This window comes from Homarus americanus, unplaced genomic scaffold (assembly GCF_018991925.1).
Source record: "Homarus americanus isolate GMGI-L3 unplaced genomic scaffold, GMGI_Hamer_2.0 scaffold850, whole genome shotgun sequence".
Lineage (NCBI taxonomy): Eukaryota > Metazoa > Arthropoda > Malacostraca > Decapoda > Nephropidae > Homarus > Homarus americanus.
This window is the reverse complement of record NW_024730202.1, coordinates 946728-958674: the sequence shown is the minus strand read 5'-3', so window position 1 is coordinate 958674 and position 11947 is coordinate 946728.

Here is an 11947-nt window from a genome sequence, read left to right as displayed (position 1 = left end):
CGTGAATACTAACATATAAGATTAAATTATTAGCTTTAATAATAATAATAATAATAATAATAAAAATAATAACTCTGTGATGTGTACTTTGGAGGAAATAGAAAATGCGTTTTTAAAAAGACCAAACTTTTCTGAGGACAAAAGTAAGATTCTTTGGATGTAGACAAGCACGGGCACCTCTAGGCAACAAGGAGAGAGAGTGTGTGTGTGTGTTCACGTCCTCTCCTCCTGAACTCCGCCATTTTCCCTGAGCTGGTAACAGTGTCCACGTTCTATTCCATGTTGTTAGTTCCACAGTTGGGAGAGTACAGTGTATGAGTTTACATACTGTATACTGGCGGCGCCGTCCGTGTGGGTTGAAGTTTTCTGATCAAGTTGTTTCCTCTGTTACTGCTTGATAGATTCTCGCCAAACTTCACTTGTGCAACCTTGTAAAAAGTTTCTCAAGTGTAAGCGTTCGAACATCATATACGGCTATTGTTATTAAGGATAAATTATTAAACGATAAAAAAAATGCAAAGTTTTTCCTGCTATATCCCTGGCGATTTCTGGGTTAAAGACAAGAAAAAAAGTATTTTTAGCTTTACGATAGCTTCTTAATTTGGTGGTTGTCATGTTTATATATTATGTCACTGGTTATATACCCTTGTGTGTGAGTCTACTGATGAATATTATCTATTATTATAATCATATTGATGTAGTTAGTTAAGATAGACTTCACAGTATACTTGTGGGGAGGAAACAACCAGGTTAAAATTAGTCATACTTCCGCCAGGTTGCGAGGGGGAGGGATGGATGTGACGCCTCCAAAAAGATCTGCTGGTCGTCCCGTCCCAAACTATCACACAGTACTGGTATCGGTGTGGCAGGCGTCAACTACTCTAGGTGGACTAAGCTCTAGGGTGCACGGTACCTGATGGTGAAACACACGCTTAGAGTAATTTGCACCGATCACTTAGAGTGCATTTTACCATCAGGTGAAATGCACTCTACTATGGTGAAAACCCCTCTAGAGTGCATCTCACCTGATGGTAAAATGCACTCTAAGTGAACGGTGCCTAGGTACGAATTACTCTAAAAGTGTTTTTCACCATCAGGCACCGTGCACTCTACAGCTTAGTCCACCTAGAGTGGTTGACGCTTGCTACACCGGGTTGGTGTTAAGGAATAATAACGGAGCTGAGTGAAGCTAAAAAGAAATACTTAGTTTAAATAAAGCTAAAGTATACTTTATATGCACTGTTGATCATGTTCGTAAATGTTTTTATTTTTGTATTTTTTACTTTATTAATAAAGATTTTTCGTATTGTTGAGTAAAGTGAAACTGTTATTGCACATATTACTGAGCGTACTGAAATTACTAGCTGCTAGCGATATACGGTATATAGTGTGCTGGGCTCGGTTATATACGATATATACTGTACTGGACTCGGTTATAGTATATAACACTTGTAAACATATATTGCACCCTTTATAAAACGCGTAGCACCAATAATAACTCTTCATCGTGCCTCTTGCATCCTCTCTTTTTCACTCGGCACAAAACATCTCTGGATATCGTTTTACAGTTGTGTACATATGAACGCGTATATTTATTATAGCGCTTGGGGTCCATTTACTGAGTGATATAGCATATTGCTTCACTGTTATTTTGAAGTCGCGATATTGAAAACTGTTGCAAACATGAATGCTGCTGCAATTTGAAACTCACCAAACAACACTTTTTACCTGTGTTGTTCCCATTTGCCTCTGTGTTAGGCCTGTAACTGGGAGACCTGTTGATGCTGTTAAGCTGAGGCAGGGGCTTTGTGGTCATCATCATATCTTTCCCGGCCAAACTCTTCATGACAGGTGAGGCTATGAAGAGCATAGAACACCCTCGGGTAGGTATTGCTAACACATGACACGTTGTTGTTTCAGTATGAATGTGTGTACCTCCATGTACTGTACATATTGTGTGTAGTATGGTTGATGTACAGTATGTTGTGTTGTATGTATAATGTATGTTGTGTTGTATGTAAAATGTATGTTGTGTAGTATGTTTGATGTATGTTGTGTTGTATGCATTATGTATGTTGTGTTGTATATATAATGTATGTTGTGTTGTATGTAAAATGTATGTTGTGTAGTATGTTTGATGTATGTTGTGTTGTATGCATTATGTATGTTGTGTTGTATATATAATGTATGTTGTGTTGTATGCATTATGTATGTTGTGTTGTATATATAATGTATGTTGTGTTGTATGTAAAATGTATGTTGTGTAGTATGTTTGATGTATGTTGTGTTGTATGCATTATGTATGTTGTGTTGTATATATAATGTATGTTGTGTTGTATGCATTATGTATGTTGTGTTGTATATATAATGTATGTTGTGTTGTATGCATTATGTATGTTTTGTAGTATGTTTAATGTATGTTATGTTGCATGTATAATGCAATAATAATAATAATAATATTAATAATAATAATAATAATAATAATAATAATAATAATAATAATGATAAACAGTTTATTAATAGAGTTGCAGCCGGTGGCTGAAAATATACAGACTTACATTTGATTTAGACATAATGATATAATATGCGTTGAATACATTTACAGGGCTGTACAGTACATAAATCAGGAGTTGTTTATTATTTTAACAATAGATGGGATGGTGCTGTTCTTATATCTTTCGGTGTGGGCTCTTATGGGCTGAATTTTGTAGTAGTGGCGGACTGCGCAAGGTGGGTGGGGGGCTGCCAGTGGCAGGCGGTGGCGATGACGAGGGTGGTGCATTAGTTGGCTGCCAAACCTTTCCAGTGCTTGGTGGTGGAGGTCACTGAGGGATGGAACTTCCAGGGTGGAGAGAGCATTGGTGTAGCCGGAGTATTCTGCGCCGAGCATGATTCTGCAGGCCCTTTTCTGTACCTTCTCTAGCCGACGTTGTTGGGTGGAGTTGAGAGAAGACGACCAGGCTGGTGACGCATACGTTAGTTTGGGGAGAATAATGGCCTTGTAGATAGTCCTCAGCTCTGGCGTGGGTGTCCCAAGTGACCTAAGTCGTCGTAGCATGTAGAGACGGTACGAGGCTGCCTTGACTGTGTTATTTACATGGGCTTTCCAGTCCAGTTTGTTGTCTATAGTTACACCCAGGAGTTTGGCAGACTGCGCCAGCTGGAGAGGATGGGCACCCACTATGACTGCTGGGGCTTGCACTGGAGTGGTGGCGGTATTGATGTGCATGACTACGGTTTTGGTGTGGTTGATGGTGACCTTGTTCTCCGTAGTCCATGCCTGTAGCCTGTCCAGGGTGCCTTGGAGCGATGAGTAGTCCGGTGAGGTGTTGTCCACTGAAACCCCCACAGTGCAGTCATCCACGTACTTCCACCTGTGAGGAGTGTCCGATAGAGCGTCGTTGATCAGGATGAGGAAGCACAGCGGTCCCATCTTGGTCTCACTGCCTGACGACGTCCACTCAAGAAATCAGTGAACCATGAGACCAGGTTGGTGGGCAACCCTAGTGTAATGGCCTTGTTGATAACAGTGCAGTGATCAACAATGTCAAAGGCCTTCCTGAAGTCAACAAGGGCAACGGCCAGTGATGTCTTACGTTTCTGCAGGTTTTTGTGCAGAAAATCCAGAAAGCTCACTAAGCAGTGTGATGTAGAGGAGGTCCTCATATTGCCAAATTGCTGTGGATCAATTGACTGATAGATTCTGGCAAATGCCCACTCAAAAACAAAGTCTTCACAGAGTAGACTGGGTATGGGGGTAATGGCAACTGGCCTGAGGTCGTTAGGGGACTGTGGGGGTGGTGACCTTGGGGATGGGGGGTGACAAATGTATGTTGTGTTGTATGCATGATGTATGTTGTGTTGTATGTATGATGTATGTTGTGTTGCATGTATAATGTATGTTGTGTTGTATGCATGATGCATGTTGTGTTGTATGTATAATGTATGTTGTGCTCTATGCATGATGTATGTTGTGTTGTATGTATAATATATGTTGTGCTGTATGTATAATGTATACTTTGTTGTATGTATGTATGATGCTGAACATGAATGATGATCATACTGAATAATTATCAATCTATCTATGATTCTGGCAGTGTTGGCTGTGTTTTGGGCTCAGAACGTCTTCAAACTTCCAGACATAACCAGTTGGAATGAAATCAGTGAGACCTAGCACCACCCAACCCACTTTGTACTCAAACCATTCCAACTTTGAGCAAAAGCCACCCATCTTTGTACTGAAACCACCCCCTTTTTTGGGCTCAAGCTTCCCTCCACTTCCCCACTTTGTGCTCAAACTACCCCTACTTTGAGCTCAAATTACCCCCTCTCCGATTTAAATCTACCCCCACTTAGAGTTCAAACCACCTCACTTTGTGCTCAAACTACCCCAACTACCCCGTCCTAAAAAAAAAAAGAAGTATAATGAGTGGACCCCGTAAACGTCCGCCAGAGTGGAGATATTAATCATATATTAAGTGACTTGTCGCCACCATCACTACACCATTACAGCTCAGAAAGAGACTTAATTTTTTTTACCATTATGTCGTTACTATGTTAGTCTCGCCTGCAAAATACCGGGAGATTAGAAGTGATCTTCCCAATTTTAAATATATATAGTGAAATAATGACAAAGCTACAGTGAAAACCAAGATAAATTAATAAAAAAATAACTCGTTTCAAGACTGTCAGCCACTTATTTGGATGACCTATTAAGCTTGTGACCAGATCAATTCAGAAGTAATATTTTTTTTTTTAGACGAGTATAATACTGAACTAAACGCTTTTCTCTACACTGAGGTAAGTGTTGTGAGGAGAGTGACCACCGCCACACTCACTCATTTGGGTTTTCTGATAAGCATTTGAGGCAACAATCATACTGTCTGTCTTATGGGTGATTTCTTGTATATCGTGACAACCTTTTGGGGTAACAACAGTCAGGCATAAAAACACATTAAATGTTCTTCAAGTATAACAAACTCATCGTGTTCTAATTTTAATGGTTTTATCGGAAATTATCATATAAATAGATACGAAATTACCATTGCAATAAACATAATTGCCAACTAGACATAATCCTGACAGCTCTGTCCCCTTGCTCAACCTTAATACTGTACAACCCATGTTGTACTGCTCCCGCATTATACTTATGTTTTTCAATTCCACTGTAATTTAGGTATATACTTATAATAACAAAAATAAAATAAATAAATAAATAAATAAATAAATGAATAAATAAAATAAATAAATATTGAAGTGACAACCGTGGTAACATTATGACATGTTCTTATTACCACCAGGCTATTGTACTATTCCAGATGATACTAAATGTTACATCATACTTCCTTGAGATAAATGTATAGTATATATCAGGTGCCTACAGGAGAGCTCAGGTTCTCAACTGACTCAGCCATGTTAATATTGTTATTATTATCCACTCTGTATCTGTTTTTCTGGCTAAATAAACTGTTTCAATTCAATTCAATTCAATCTTTTAAATGGATCAGATAATTTATGAACACCTTGTATATTTTTCCTTCGGTTACGAGAAAAAATAATAATGTCCCTCATATAATTTTTACATCATCAAATCATTGGTTTTACTGTGATAATTTACACTCACTTCTAATGTAAATATTTCAATACTACCAAACTGCTTTACTCGGTGTTGTTGTTTCCAAAACTTTAACTTAGATGTTTACTAAGTTTGATTAACACGACTTAGAGGTAACTTTCCCAGCACCTTTCTCATTATATACTGGTCGGAATGTGGATTGAAGTCAAGGTTGTGATGTTGTCGGTTGAGGAGAAAATAGACTGTCTTGGTGTACATGAACTTTAGTCACCATCATCATCACTGTGCTAGATACAAGATAAGTCACCATTACCTTCACTATCATAGACTAGGTTAAGTCACCATCACTGTTTTAGATCAAGATAGTCACCACCAGCCCGTACACACTCACACACACTATAGGTAAGGGTAAGAAAAAGGTCAGAGTTCATGACATATAGCATTATTTACACCGTTTGACATGATATGGTTCAGCAGCCGCCGAGGGTGATGCAACACCCACACACAGTACCACCCGTCACGCCCACACAGAGTACCACCCGTCACGCCCACACAGAGTACCACCCGTCACGCCCACTCACCTTTACTCCCATTCACCTCACATCTCCACGCTCACTCACTGCACACCACCTACCACACACACACACCACCTCACTCCACCACGCCTACACGTACACACCCACACGCCCATCTGATGTGTACCACATTTCACCAGACCTCCACCTTAACACCACCCAGTCTCAAGCACAACCTCATCTGGCCTCCACTACACCTCACACTTGACCTCCACAGAGACAGAGGCTTAGTGTAAGCTGCGTTATACGTTGATAGCTTCTTAAGTTTTACGTCATTTGTACAAAAATCATACACTAAAGTTTTGACAACAAGACAGGTTAGTGATATTATGACTGAGGTGAGGGTCAGGGGGCGGCAACGACACGTGTTAACATCTGTGATAAGAACACGTGTGTTCATCCAGGATGAGAACACGTGTGTACCACTGAGACGAGAACACGTGTGAACATCTGCGATGAGAACAAGTGTGCTCGTCTGGGATGATAACACATATGTTCTTCCGGGATGATAACACGTGCGAACATCTGGAATGAAGACAAGTGTGAACATCTAAGAACACGTGTGTTCATTCGGGATGAGACCATGTGAACATCTGTGATGATAAATGTGTTCGTCTGGGATGATAACATGTGTGTTCATCCTGGATGATAACACGTGCGAACATCTGGGATGAAGACAAGCGTGAACATCTAAGAACACGTGTGAACATCTGGGATGAGAACAAGCATGATCACCAGGATATGAACACGCGTGAACATCGGGATAAAAAACACAAGTGAACACCTTAGGTTAACACGTGTGTGGTCACCCAGCTTAAGAAGAACACGCATGAACACCCCAGATAATGAAGCCATGTGATACACCCAAGAAGAGAACACGTGAACACAAAGTATGAACACCCTGTGAGTGTCTATGTAAAATATAAAATGAACTTTGGGATAAAAAGTAATAATATACAAATTATCGTGTGACAAACTTAAGGCTGACGGACTGACTTACAGTATATAGCTAAAGATGTGACTACTTTAGGAAACTTTGATGAAAGGGAGTAATGAAGAAATTATAGATTATATACTGTACTATATATTTATATATATATATATATATATATATATATATATATATATAATATATATACATATATATATATATATATATATATATATATATATATATATATATATATATATATATATATATATATATATATATATATATATATATATATATATATATATATATATATATATATATATATATATATATAATGTATACCTACCAATATAATAAAAAAAATAATGAATTTTTTTGCCAAAGTTTATTGTCAGTGAAAGAAACGGTCAATCTCCAGCTACATGTAAATAATAGAATATAATTTTGTGAATAAACTTTAAATAAAATAATAATTTCGAAAGTAATAAAAATGTAATAGTTTGAGTTGATTGGCCTCTCTTGTTATTAAATAAAATATGTTTTGATTATATATAAAGATAAAAATAAGACTCGCTAACTATGTACAATAACAAGAACTGAGAAGGATGATATTATGACACCACTAAAACAATTATATAAGGAAAATAGAAATATAAAACTTTAAGACTTGTATCTTTGGTATTTGCAATTTGATAGGAGAAATATGAACAATTATTTACACTGGGGGAGAAGAGAAGAGTTCCTCCCCCGGCGTTATCTCCACCAATACATGAAATGACTCATTCACCTATAACATTAACCTACAATGAAACACACATTTGTAGTTTTCAAAGCTCATAGTTGACTAGGAACATTTGGTTAAATCTTTTTTATTTACTGTGAGCCGCCATCACCAGCACTGCAGTGTTCGTCAACAAGGTTCACAATCACATATAAAGGATGAGAGAGAGAATTTCTCCTCACCACCGATTGTCATTTCCCTACTGTTTTGGGAGACACTTTCACTTGTTTTCTATTTCATCTTTATCTACATATAAATCACTAGTTTGTTCGTTTATTTTTTCCACAACAACTTTGTGTATTGTTCTTTCACACTACACATAATGGTGGCGGAGCATAATGTTTCAAACTCTTTCTTTATCCCATTGGTTGTGGCGACACTAGCGCTCCGGCCGGCGCTGGGGGACTAGCATTGCCCACCACCACGTCTCGCTCTCTTGGTGACACTACAGTACAATATTGTTTCCACGGAAGTACAGTATTGTTTTGATTATCGACCGTTACGTCATAACATATTAGGCGATACCGTCTGGTCACATATGTGAAGAATGTATCACAATAAAACTTATGAATGTTTATATGTATATACATATGTATACACACATACACACACACACACACACATATATATATATATATATATATATATATATATATATATATATATATATATATATATATATATATATATATATATATATATATATATATATATATATATAGTCGTTAGCACTTTGTTTTGTTCACCACCGGAGGGACGTGTGAGATACACGGTGGTCTTCGGACCATCTGCCAGTACCTGACTCACTCGCTTGAGGTTAATCACGTGTTAAATACATCTGTTGAAAGCCAGCCACTTTACAGTTTTACAATAAAAAAGTGAATATCGAGAAAAAAATAGAAAGATAAAATGAAGAAGAATCACTGAAGGTATTGTGAGCTGAGAGGAAGTAAGAAGGGCACATATGCTTGTGACTGAGACGCCGCCGTCACTTTGTGAGGCAGGAGGGCAGGATCTCCTTTCTGTTTACCCTGGCAAGCGTGGGGAGGAGGGGGGGGGAGCGAAATAGTGAAAATGGTGAAGTGGTGAGAGAGTAGGGAATGGTGGTACGGGGCGGGGAGTGTGTGAGTGGTGGTACGGGGCGAGGGAGTGTGTGAGTGGTGGTACGGGGCGAGGGAGTGTGTGAGTGGTGGTACGGGGCGAGGGAGTGTGTGAGTGGTGGTACAGGGCGAGGCTGTGTGTGAGGTGGTGGCACCAGGGCAGGGTGTGTGGTGGTGGCACAGGGCCGAGGTGTGGTGGTGGCTCAGGGCAGGAGATGTGTGAGGCCAAGTGGCACAGGGGCGAGGTCTGAGTGGTGGCACAGGGGCGGGGGGTGTGTGAGGTGGTGGCACAGGGGGCGGGGAGTGTGTGGTGGTGTGGTGCAGGGCGAGAGTGTGTGAGTGGTGGTACAGGGCGAGGAGTGTGTGAGTGAGGCAGGGCGAGGTGTGTGAGTGGTGGTACAGGGCGAGTGTGTGAGTGTGGTGCAGGGGCGAGGTGGTGTGAGTGGTGGCACGGGGCAGAATGTGTGAGTGTTGGCACAGGGCAGGTGTGTGAGTGGTGGCTCAGGGCGAGTGTGTGGTGGTGGCACAGGGGCGAGGTGTGGTGGTGCAGCACAGGGGCGGGGGTGGTGGCACAGGGGCAGAGTGTATGTGAGTGGTAGCACAGGGCAGGGAGTGTGGGCTGGCACAGGGCTTAGAGTGTGTGAGTGGTGGCACAGGGCAGGGGAGTGTGTGGTGGTGACACAGGGCAGGGAACTGTGTGGTGGTGGCACAGGGGCGGGGAGTGTGTGAGTGGTGGCAAGGGGCAGGAGGTGTGTGGTGGTATGGGCAGGAGGTGTGTGAAAGGTGGTACGGGGTGGGGCAGTATGTGAAAGGAGGTACGGGGCATGGCGGGCGGGGAGTGGAGAAGGAAAGTAATGGCGGGGAGAAGAGAGGAAAATGGTACAGAATTTACAAAATTAAATAAAACAGGAGGGAAAGAGCAGCGTCTGATGCTACTAGAGGGAGGGTGCCAGTGGTGAAAGACAGAGAGAGAGAGAGAGAGAGAAAACTTGTGGGGTAAAAATGGTGTAGAGTAGAGGAAGACCTGAGAGGGAGGGAGGGAAGTGGATATACGATGCCAGCCGAGGGAGCCGTCGACACAGTGCCGGGGATGAGAAGCATTAGTAAACACCAACACAAAAGGTTCTCAGCCTTTTCAACGTCGAGCCCCATCTTCATCCCCCTCTCCACACACACACACACACACCTTCACTTTCTTTTCTTTCTCTCCTCCTCTCTCGTTTCCTCCTCCTCTCTTTCTTTTCTCCTCTTCTCTCTCTTTTTCCTCCTATTCTCTACTCTTTTTCCCCTCTCTGCTCTCTCTTTTTCTCCCGCCTCTCTCTTTCCCCCTCTCTCTCTCTTTCTCCTCCTCCTCTCTCTCTTTCTCCTCCTCCTCTCTCTATCTCTCCTCCTCCCACGATTCTCCGCCTGTTCAACGTAGAGTCCCATCTTCCTCCCCCCCTTTTTCTCTCCTCCTCCTCCTCTCTCTCTCACCCCCCAACCATCAGGTCTGACTATCTTGGTCCCCCCACGCTCTGGTTCTTTTTTTCCCACCAAACATTCCCGTCTTTTCTCTCCACACCTTCTCGTTTCCTTCTTGGTTCCTCTTTACACCTCCATCACTCAACTCTCTGACATTATTTGTGTTGTAGCCGTCATCGGGGGCCCTGCCAGTACAGTTCCGGCGGGTGGAATACAGTAAGTTCCTCTCCTCTACCATCATAAGTGTTCCAATGGATTCGGATTATTTTTTATACAAAATTACTTCATCTCAAGCATTCAAATTTTCTTCCTGAAGTAATTTAATCAATTTTACCATCAAGGCTAAATTATCGTACTTGAATTATTTTGCTAACCTACTGTACTTAAGGACTCAAGTTATTGTACTCAAGGTATTAATTATCTTATAGTCAATGCTTATGTGGTTATACGAGAATGGGTTTGTTATTAGGAGTCAATTGTATTTTTGTGGCGCAGGTCATTAAGTTTAAAGAGTCAGCTCACTGTATTAAAGAAGTCAAGTCACCACGTTTTAGAAATAATGTCATCGCTTTCAAGGTGTCACCGCTTTGTAGGTCATTTCAACTCGTTCAAGTGGTCAGGTCAACGGGTTTAGGGGGTCACATAGCCATGGTGTTGGAGTAGAAACACATTAGTGAGGGAGGGGGTGGGTGACCTTGCCCCCTCAGCCCCTCCTTTGCTACTACTATCTCAGGGAGCTGCAGCCCCCACCATCCTGGCATCTGAAGACCTCGTCCTACGAATCGATACTGGCCTCTTCAAGACTCTCCTTCCTCGCTCTCACTGCTCTCTCTCTCTCTCTCTCTCTCTCTCTCTCTCTCACATGTTTTCTCTTATTTTGGGGGTATCTTTATCTCTCTTTATTTTAATCTCTCTCTGTATCTCTGTCTCTTTTACCTCTTCCTCTCATTCTGTTAGTGTGGTCCTATCTCCCTTTACATTGTATATCTCTCTCTGCGTATGTGTGTCTGTATATAATTATAATATGTATGTATCTAAGGTTTGTCTCGGTCTCTCTATCTCTCTCTCCCCCTCTCTCTCTTCTTATGACTGTGGCCCAAGTTTACTATTGTTCTCAGCAACTTTCCTCCAAGTCTCTCTCTCTCTCTCTCTCTCTCTCTCTCTCTCTCTCTCTCTCTCTCTCTCTCCCTCTCTCACGGGCCGTCCATCGACAGACAGGGAGAAAACAACATCGGGCGGAGTAACATGAAATTCTTTTTAGGTTGTGGACCAGCGAACGTGACTAGAAACCTTTCCTTCCTTCCTTCCTTCGACCACTTCATTCTCCTCTTCCTTTTCCTTCCCACTGCCACTGTCTCTTCAGTTACTACGTTTCCTCCTCCACCTCCTCCTTCCCTTTCTGCATTACTGTCTCCTCCTCCTTCCCCTTCCACTACCATTGTCTCCTCCTCCTCCTCCAACGCCACAACTCTCTTTTCTTTTGTCTGTTTCTCCCCCACCATTTTTTTTTACTCCTCCTCT